At 40.8% G+C, this 10,237-nt stretch overlaps 1 pseudogene; it reads left to right on the top strand.

Moving 5' to 3' along the window:
* The first annotated feature begins 4,107 nt into the window (after positions 1–4,107).
* LOC102057113 (taste receptor type 2 member 40-like) lies at positions 4,108–8,912 on the top strand (annotated as a pseudogene).
* Positions 8,913–10,237: the final 1,325 nt, after the last annotated feature.

Here is a 10,237-nt window from a genome sequence, read left to right as displayed (position 1 = left end):
AAGGCATAAGCAGAGGTGAGAAGCTAGTTCCTTCATGGATTGAATTTAGGTAGGGAAAAGATGAGTAATCTTCTGGTCTGTTAAACTGGTATGGGACAAGGTTTTGGTAAGAGTCTGTGGAAAAGTGGATATGGGAGGGAATTACATGAATCTCCAACGTATTGGAGGTGGTCCTCTTAAGCACTAGAGCACATAGAGGGGGATGAGAGGAGGAGACAAGAGGATGTGGTGCAGATAGTATCCAGCTATTGCTTGGGAAGTGAGCGTTTCCTTTCATACTTTGTATGGCATGAACCATATACTTATCTTTACAAATACTGTCTTGAATTAATGAAGGTGTGTATTAAACTCTTTGTTCATGGCAAGTAGCAACCGATAATCATCATTAGTTTGTTGCTATCACCTGAACCTTCTTTTTGGGGTGTACATACATTCTTATTTCCTTAAAATTGCAGTTACATCTTCCTTGTCATCTGTGGTACATTATTCGATCCTCTCGACCTCTTGCAAGTATTTCAGAGGACTCTTTCCATTAGTTGTGTCTGATGTGGGCAACATCTTCCTGAAAAAAAAAATCTTTTAAAAATATAATTGTGTTGTACTGAAAATTACAGTACATTATCTCCAGTACAATAATGAGAGCAGCATGAAAACTTGCAAATAAATGGTAAAATAGATTATCACCCTTTCACACACATTTTTTAGATATTTTGCAACATTATTTCTTTCTGTAATATAAAGTCAGGAATGTGATAAATGGCAGTATAATTTATTGTTGTTTAGCACAGTATATATTATTAAGGTTTACAAGACTTCTATGTCTTGCCAAATATGTGAGGAACACCAGGTAAACCGTTTTGGAAAGTGTCATGGATGCAAACAGCTGATAATAGAGCCAAGAATGCTGCTTCTGGGCACTTCCTTAAACCCAGATGTTGATGGGTGTTCCATATAATTTTCTTTGCAAGTTTTCTTTTGCCTGTTTCTGCGTCTTGTACAAGAAGTATTCCCCATGTTTTGTTTCTTTCAATTATTTTACTAGAAGTATATTAGTTGTAGTAGTAGTTCACTGTCTTATGCCAGTGCTCAGAGATTTCAATGAGCGATAGACTTCATGACACAATGCATTATAATCGCTGTGTGCAATTTCCTATGGGCTGCAAAAACCTCATTTACTAAGGAGTTAATGATGTAGAGGTGAACAAATGTTGTGAGGCTCTTGTAGCTGCTTTCTCCACTGGAATTAAACTTACTACAATTGCCTGGAAAGCAGCGTCCTTACTCCAACTCAAAATAAAACATTTTTCTTTATTTTTTTAATCTCACAGTATGAGCAAAACCTAAGTTATTCTCATCTCCTTGTCATTTCTATTAGGGATTTGAATGTTTACCATTAACGTAACATTAATTCTTCAGCTCTTGGACTGTTTTGCAAGTCTTCTAATTTAGTTGTGGTAAAGCAACATACTAGCAGTTAGCAAATGGCTGACACTAGTCAAACAAAAAACCTTACAATATCAGTAGAATATGGGTAAAAAGTTGAAGTTGTTCCAATGTTTTTCTCTCCAGGTATAATCCCAAATGAGATTCCAGGATTACAGCTGGGTATTTTACTTTTAGGCAGGAGACAGGAGGGAGACTGCAGGATCCTGGCACTGCAGTTAGGTTGATCTAGAGCACTGCTGGCTTGTGACTTACGATGTACAAGATCCACACTTCAGATGATACACTATCAATACCTACGCTAGTCATCCAAACCCTGTTACAATGCAGAATATTGCCAGCTCTGCTGTTCCAAGAACTGACTATTAAAGTTAAATGTAATTTGCCAGGGTTGGGAGTGCTTCCCCATGCTCATGTAAGATAAGCAACCTAACCTCATCCTCACTTCTAAGTCACGGACTAGCCTTTACACATTTCATGTCTCCATGAGATGGGAACCCTGGCTCTCAGGTTGAAATAGAGTTCAGCTGCACAGACATTCTAGATGTCCATCTCTAACATGTTGGATTTTGTTTGGAATGTGTTTGGTTTGGTTTTTTTTTTTCCTCTGAATATGATGAAGTTATCACATTACAAAGCTTCACATTTTGGAATTTGATCCACATTTGAATTGGTGTTGATGAGGGCACCAAAAGACACCTTTCAGCATGCAGAGAGATGAATGAGGATAACAGGGCTTTGAAAGGGCCAGTTGAATCTGGCAAATCAACAAACGGTCCCAGGACTGGTGCCAAAGCCAGGGGTTCGGCTGCTTAGACCATGGACCCACTTTGAGGAACCTGGTCTGCTGGGGGCTGATGGGGTCCATCTGTCAGAGAAGGGGAAGAGCATCTCCAGTCATAGGCTTGCCAAGCTGGAGAAGAGGGCTTTAAACTAAAGTTGCTGGGGGAGGGGAACCTCAATCCATCCCACTCCTACCAGTTTGATGTCAGTGCCAGCAAGAGATGCCCAGGGCCTGGAGAGGAATCACAGGTCAGCAGGAGAGCACCTGAAGAGCAGCACAGAGGAATTCTGCCACCCAGCCAGTAAGTCAGCTCCATCAGGGGCCCAACTTAAATGCCACTATGCAAATGCACATAGCATGGGGAATAAACAAGAGGAGTTAGAGACATGCACACACCTCCAGGGCTGTGATCTTATTGGCATCACGGAGACTTGGTAGGATGGCTCCTGACTGGAGTGTTGTAATGGAAGAATACAGGCTCTTCAGGAAGGATGCTTAGGGGAGACAAGGAGGGGGTGTCGCCCTCTATGTCAATGATCAGCTGGAGTGCATGGGGCTCCACCTAAGGATGCAACCAAGAGTTTATGAGTCAGGATTAAAGGGAGGGGAGGAACAGGTGACTTCACAGTGAGGGTCTGCTACAGGCTGTCCAACTAGGAAGACCAGGTGGATGAGGCCCTCTATAGACAGATAGGAGCAGCCTCATGGTCACAAGCCCTGGTCCTCATGGGGGACTTCAGCCACCCGAATATCTGTTGGAGGGAAAACACAGCAAGGCATGAGTAATCCAGGAGGTTCCTGGAATGCATTGATGGTAACTTCCTTCTCCAAGTGCCAGAGGAGAGGTGCCATGCTGGACCTTGTTCTCAGCAACAAGGAGGGGCTGGTGGGGAATGGGAAGCTCAGGGGCAGCCTTGGCTGCAGTGACCATGAAATGGTGGAGCTGAAGATCCTTAGGGCAGTGAGGAGGGTGCACAGCAAGCTCCCTATACAGGACCTGAGGAGAGCAGGCTTTGGCCTCTTCAGGGATCTGCTTGGTGGAGTAGCATGGGTTAGAGCCCCGGAGGGATGAGGGGCCCAAGCAAGCTGCTTCATATTCAAGAATGTCTCCTTCAAACTCAGGAGTGATACGTCCCAACAAAGAGGAAGTCAGGCAAAAATGCCAGGAGGCTGCATGGATGAACAAGGAGCTCCTGGGCAAACTCAGACACAAAAAGGAAGCCTACAGGCATGGAAGGGGGTGGACAGGGGTGGACAGGTAGCCTGGGAGGAATACAGAGAAATTGTCTGAGCAGCCAGGAATCAGCTTAGGAAAGCTAAAGCCCTGATAGAATACCATCTGGGCAGAGACATCAAGAGCAACAAGAAAGGCTTCTATAGGTATATTTTTGATAAAAGGGAAACTAGGGATAATGTGGGTCCTCTCTGGAAGGAAACAGGAGACCTGGTTATTCAGGGTATGGAGGAAGATGAGATACTCCATGACTTTCTCACCTCAGTCTCCACTGGCAAGAGCTGCAGCCACACTGCCCAAGTCACAGAAGGTAAAGGCAGAGACTGGGAGAACGAAGAACCACCTGCTGCAGGAGAAGATCAGGTCTGAGACCATCTAAGGGAATTCATTTCATGGGATCTGATGAGATGCATCTGTGGGTCAGGAGGGAAATGGTAGATGAAGTGGCTGAACCACTATCCATCATATTTGAGAGGTCATGGCAGTCCAGTGAAGTTCCCATTGACTGGAAAAAGGGAAACATACCCCTGATTTTCAAAAAGGGAAATTATGAAGTTCCAGGGAAATACAGACCAGTCAGTCTCACCTCTGTGCCTGGCAAGATCAGCAGATCCTTCTGGAAACTAAGCTAAAGCACGTGGAAAATATGGTGATTGGTGATACCCAGCATTGTTTTACTAAGGTCAAATTGTACCTAACAAGTTTGATGACCTTTTGTAAGAGTGTTACAGGACTGGTGGATAAGGGAAGAGCAACTGCTGTCAGCTACTTGTACTTGTGCAAAGCATTTGACACTGTCCCACATGACATCCTTGTCTCTACAGTGGAGAGACAAGGACCTGATGGATGGACCACTCGGTGGATAAGGAATTGGGTGGATCGTTGCATTGAAAGTGTTGTGGTCAATGGCTTGATGTCCAAATGGAAACGAGTGACAGGTGGCGTTCTTCAGGGGTCAATATTGGGACTGGCACTATTTAATATCTTTGTCAGCAGCATCGACCAAAATAAGATTGAGTGCATGCTCAGCAAGTCTGCTGATGACACCAAGCTGTGTGGTGTGGTTGACACACTGGAGGAAAGGGATGCCATCCAGAGGGACTTTAATGGGATTGGGAGTTGAGCTCATGCAAATCTCATGAAGTTCAACAAGGCCAACTGCAAGGTCATGCATGTGAGTTGGCTGGGCAGAGAATGGATTGAGAGCAGCCCTGAGGAGAAGGGCTTAGGAGTGTTGGTGGAAGAGAAACTCAACATGGTCCAGCAGTGTGTGCTTGTAGCCCAGAAAGCCACCCAAATCCTGGGCTGCATCAAAAGCAGTGTGGCCAGCAGGTTGAGGGAGGTGATTTTCCCCCTCCACTCTGCTCTCATGAGACCCCACCTGCAGTGCTGTGCTCAGCTCTGGAGCCCCCAACATGAGAAGGACATGGACCTGCTGGAGTGAGTCCAGTGGAGGCCACAGAGGTGACCAGAGGGCTGGAGCACCTCTCCTATGGAGACAGGCTGAGAGAGTTGGGGTTGTTCAGCCTGGAGAGGAGAAGGCTCCAGGGAGACCTTATAGCAGCTGCCAGTGCCTAAAGGGGGCGACAAGGACGCTGGAGAGGGGCTTTTTACAAGGGCAGGCAGTGACAGGACAATGGGGAATGGCTTTAAACTGAAAGAGGGGAGATTTAGATTAGATATGAGGAAGAAACCCTTCCCTGTGAGGGCAGCGAGGTGCTGGCCCAGGCTGCCCAGAGCAGCTGTGGGTGCCCCATCCCTGGCAGGGCTCAAGGCCAGGCTGGACGGGGCTCTGAGCAACCATGGCAGGGGGTTGGGACTACATGATCTTTGAGGTCCCTATCAACACAAACCATTCTAGGATTCCAGGATTCGAGGATGACAATACAGGGTGATGGCAGTCTAAGTACCTGTCATCTCACACCAAAATTAAAGCTCTTGCTTTAAAAAATAGTAGCATCAACTTTATGAGAAGAAAAAGCCAGTCCTATGGAATGTGTTAAAATTTTTCCTATCCCCAATCCAGCCATAGACAATTACTTTTCACTAAAAATTATGAAACAGTGACTGTAGTTGGGGATGATTCATCAGTGACATTTCCAAGATATGCATCTTCCTGAACAATAACAGAAATAAATCTTCCAGTATCATATTCATATGCTTCTTGATCACAGTAAAATGCCAAAAGATTAACCAGATACCAGTTAATGCTTCATGGATCTCTGAATGAGCTGAACAGGCAGTGTTTTACAAGAATCGGAAACTGTTTCCTCCACTAGAGACAATAATGTCTCTAACTACTTCAACAATTAAAATCATTGTAGTGATTGTGCAAAGTGTATTAATTACCGTTGTTAATTGGAATCCATGAATCAAAAGAGGAAAGCTGTTATCCTGTAAGCTGAACCTGACTTCTCTGAGTACAGTGAGATTTATCTTCAAGGGAAAACATAAATTCAGATGCTTCTCTTCAGTATTTACTATTTGTGTCACACTAACATTGTCCTAAGATTGGTTTTAAAAATTGTTAGTCTCTGCTTTACTTTGTGGCTCAACTGCTTTTATAAATTCACCCAAACGCTCTCCTGGAGGATAAATTCAAGGCACTGTGACATATTCTAGGGTCTTTTGTGTCTGCTTTGCCAGTTAAACCTGGTCTGAGCATGACTATTAACTATGTAGCTCATAAGGAAGTCTACTAAAGAGCAGTAATGTGGCAACCCTTTCTGTGAAGTTAAGAAAGGGCAAGGTGAACAGAAGAATTCAAGGAACTGCATACCAGGAAGGGAGACTATGATGATCCAGCATCAGGTATGATCAAGTCCTGGTTGCTGTCATCCATAAACTGGGCTTTTGTATCTTGGTGCTTGCAGGTATGTGTCACCAGCATCCATCAGTGGACTCATCCTTCAGAGAATCCCTGAAGGTGATAGCACTAGTATAGTCCATCAGGAAGCTCTTAAGGAGATAAAGGAAAAGAAAATATTTATTTAGAAGCCATTCTTGGGAGCAGAGCACATTAGTCAAAGGCCACTGACAGAGCACTGAGGGACAGGATCTTTCCTTTACCTGAATCTATAAAACCTTAAATATTACCAGGGTGCATAGTTTGTGTGGTGGCTTCTTTCTGGAGGAGCTGGTGGAACTCCTCAAGGAATGAATGTTCCTTCGTGTCTCAAGTCATTATTCCCATTTTTGGCCTTGCTTAGAGGAAAATGAAATGGGTAGGTAAAGATTAGATAAGATTTTCTTTAAAAATCTTATTTTTGATAGTGAATATGAAGATAGAATAGAATTTTGTAGCTGTTAAAGCAGCTGGGAATCCAATTTAGTCATTTATTTTTTTAGATTGTATCCTCCCTTGTAGTTTCTTCTACTTTATAATTGCAGTGCTGTTTTTTGTAAGTGCATAAAAATAAAGTGTTATTGTCATGTTTCCTTGAGTAAATTACTGGCTACATTTTTGGGGTAACTGACTATTGTAATTATGTAACGCGTATACAGCATACAGGCAGCTTTATGCATATAACTTTAAAATATATGGTAGTCATTGAGTTACACTTCTTTATATATATATATATATATATATTTTAGTAAGATGTGACATTTCCACTATTTTGAATACTTTCGGTGAAGAACATGATAGAAAAAGTAAACATACCAATGTATTCTTAGTTTAGATTTGTTGGCTTGCTTTTTCCCCTGGGCTTTTTAAAATCTCAAATTGATAGACAATATTTTGTATATGTGTCTCTCTCTTTTATTTATTTTTTTTAAATTGAATTGTTGTGATGAAGAAAGTATGCTTACCTTTTAAGAAAAAAACCCTCCTAGTCTTTGAAATTACAGGGACCTAAACTGCAATGTATGTTTAATAATAATGAAGTATTGACAAGAAGCAAAAGCTATAGAGATTTTAAATCCATTTTTTCATTTCAATAAGTTAATGAAGAAATGTACTTATACCAGTCTAAGTTAGCTATTTCTCTTCTGAACAGTTCAACAAAAACTTGAAGTTTTTACCACATTCAGATTAGAAGCTTGATCTCCCTTTTATTGTGAGTCATTTTACTCTGTCGAGAAATGGATGCCAGAAGTATATGTCAACTTTCCAGAAAAACAATTAATACTTTACTGTCAAAGAACTTTCAGACTTTTTCCAGTGGCCAAATGACCTCGGCTGCCTCTTACCCTGTTGTCAAAGTCTTAAAAAAAAAACCCAAACAAACAAACAAACCAAAAAATGGGGAGGTTAATACACTGGCTATTCCACATCCCTTAGGAAAAGTGTAGGCAAATCTTATGCGTGTAAAAGGTTAGAATAAATTATTAAATCCTTCTTTGATTTGCATGTTCAGCAAGGACACCAACAATTATTTTCCACTGCCATTTCCAGATGTCTTTCCTCCAGATGTCTGGAGCTGGGGTTAGTCAGATACCATCAGGTCTGCTCAACATCCTGCACAGCTCCACAGGCTAATCAGGCAGAGGTGACCAAACCAGCAAGGTGTTGCCACCAGTTCTTATAATTTCAATAAGTATTGTAGCTATTGAAGTTGTTGTTGGTTTTATTGGAAATAGATTTATTACAACTGTTAATATCATTAAGTGGATCAAAAGCAAAAAAGATGTCTTCTGCTGGTAGGATCCTGATCTTTCTGAGCACGTCAAGATTCATCTTGCAGGTGACCATACTGACGCACGTTCATAGTTTCTACTTTGTACATGAGTTTAAGTTGGCTTTCATGTACAAGCTTTTGGCACTGTATAAATGTTTGTAAACCATACTAGTTCATGGTTCAGTACCTGGCTCTGTGTACTCTGCTGTGTGAAAATAATGTCATCTAATGGCTGCTGCTGCGAATCGAGCTCAGAACAGCTGGGATGGTCTCATGGATTCTTCCAGTGATGATCTGGTGATCTCTTCTGTGACTTCTCTTCTACTATGGATTACACCCAGCGCTTACTGCTGCAGCTCAGCAGGGAACTGTAGAGAAAATAGCACAGCATGTATATACTGACTGGGGTAGTTCACATCTCTGCCTGCTGCTTCTTTACCTTGCAGACTGTTTTTTTCTTCTAGTACTATCTGTGGTAACCTCAGCTCTATTAATTACTTCTCTGTGGAAACACACAAAGAAGATGCAATTTTATGTAGATATTTTCAGGAATCCTTTGATAAATGTGCACCTAGCTGCCAATAAATCCATTATTTCTTTCTTGATCCTGTATCTTTCCAGTTTTGTAGCTCAAATTCTGTTAATACTGTCAACTTCTCAAAGGAAAGATGTTGTGAAAGTTGCAGTATCCTTAGCTGTAACTGGTGCATACCCTTCCATACACTCTGTTATCCTTATCATACTCAATTCAGAACTGAAATTGGCATTTGGGATCCTTTGCCAGCATTTGAAGTGCCATTTGGAAAATATGACTCTAAGCTCCATATTATAACTTGAGAAAAACACTCTCCGGTAACAGACTTGAAATCAAGACTTTTAATTTATGTATTGTTTCACCATCTTTTTTCTTAGTCAGTAACTCTTCTTCCAGAGGTTTCTGTGATTAAACCTCCTTAACATTTTGAAACATCTGAAATAACATGCATTTTTGCCTCTCCTACACCACTCTTGCTCCTTCAATCTTACTTAACAGACTGAGAATAAAAATGCACTGAAAGACAGCAATGCACTTGAATAAGAAAGCAAGTACAGCATGCTTTGTGATTTCAGATTCTCAGTTTAAGACTGACACTGAATGATACATTTGAATTGAAGAAAATGGGGCTAAAACAGAGACAAAATTTACAGAGCTCACCAGTATCAGTTCTCTGCTAAAGGATCTTTCACCTGAGAAGATTAAAATTGGATTAAAGACATGTTGTACAAGCCTTGGTTAGTATGACATGCAAACAGAATATGCTTCTAAACATGAAAAATCAGCTAAAATGTAACCTAAGGGAAGATTAAGATTCGGAAACATACAGCCAATTAATATAATCAAATTATATTTTAAATCAGGTTTATTTTTGTTAGGATTCCAGTAAGTATATAGCAGTTTAGTGGTTAAAAACCCCTTTAAAATGGATACTTATGTTCAAAACATATTTTATGTTATTTCATTTCGTTTTCTTGAAAGTGTATTATAAGGTGGTGATTAAAATGTAGATAGATGCAAGTACATAGATCTACCTGTCCACTGTAGAAAACCTCCTTCTTGTTGACTGTTCTGATCACAAATTTGCCTTTTTAGGTGATTTGCTGTTGCTTTGAGTAGTTGCGAGTTCTTTCTAAGGCTGTTCTCTTTTAATATTTTATGTTACTATGAAGTTTCACATGAGGTTGATGAAATATGTTCCAGAAATCCTGTCGTGTTTTATCAAATAATGTGTTAGATGATTCTAGTCTGAAATTCTTAGCTTACCTCAGGTATTTTCATGCTGTATATCCTCTCTGCAGGAATTTAGATAATGCTAGATTATAAATCACAATCGTGAGAGTTTCAGTCCCATCTATAAAAGTAATGAGCAGGGTAATTCACTCAGTTGTTGGAGTGTATCGGCTTCGATTTTTGAAACGTTGGATACTATGCTTTATAAAATGCTTTGAAATCAGTATTTAGCAATATTAGATAAAGGGTGAACATAATAATTTTAATTGATACTTTAAAATATTTTTTACAACAAAACGTATGTTAATAGGAGACATAAATCAATGCACTGTGTAATACGAAGTGATATGATTATTAGTATGTGTAAACAGTGGGGTCAAACTGCATAC

This window comes from Falco cherrug, chromosome 2 (assembly GCF_023634085.1).
Source record: "Falco cherrug isolate bFalChe1 chromosome 2, bFalChe1.pri, whole genome shotgun sequence".
Classification (NCBI taxonomy): Eukaryota; Metazoa; Chordata; class Aves; order Falconiformes; family Falconidae; genus Falco; species Falco cherrug.
The sequence above is the reverse complement of the archived record's forward strand: the minus strand, read 5'-3'. Positions and strand labels throughout refer to the sequence as shown.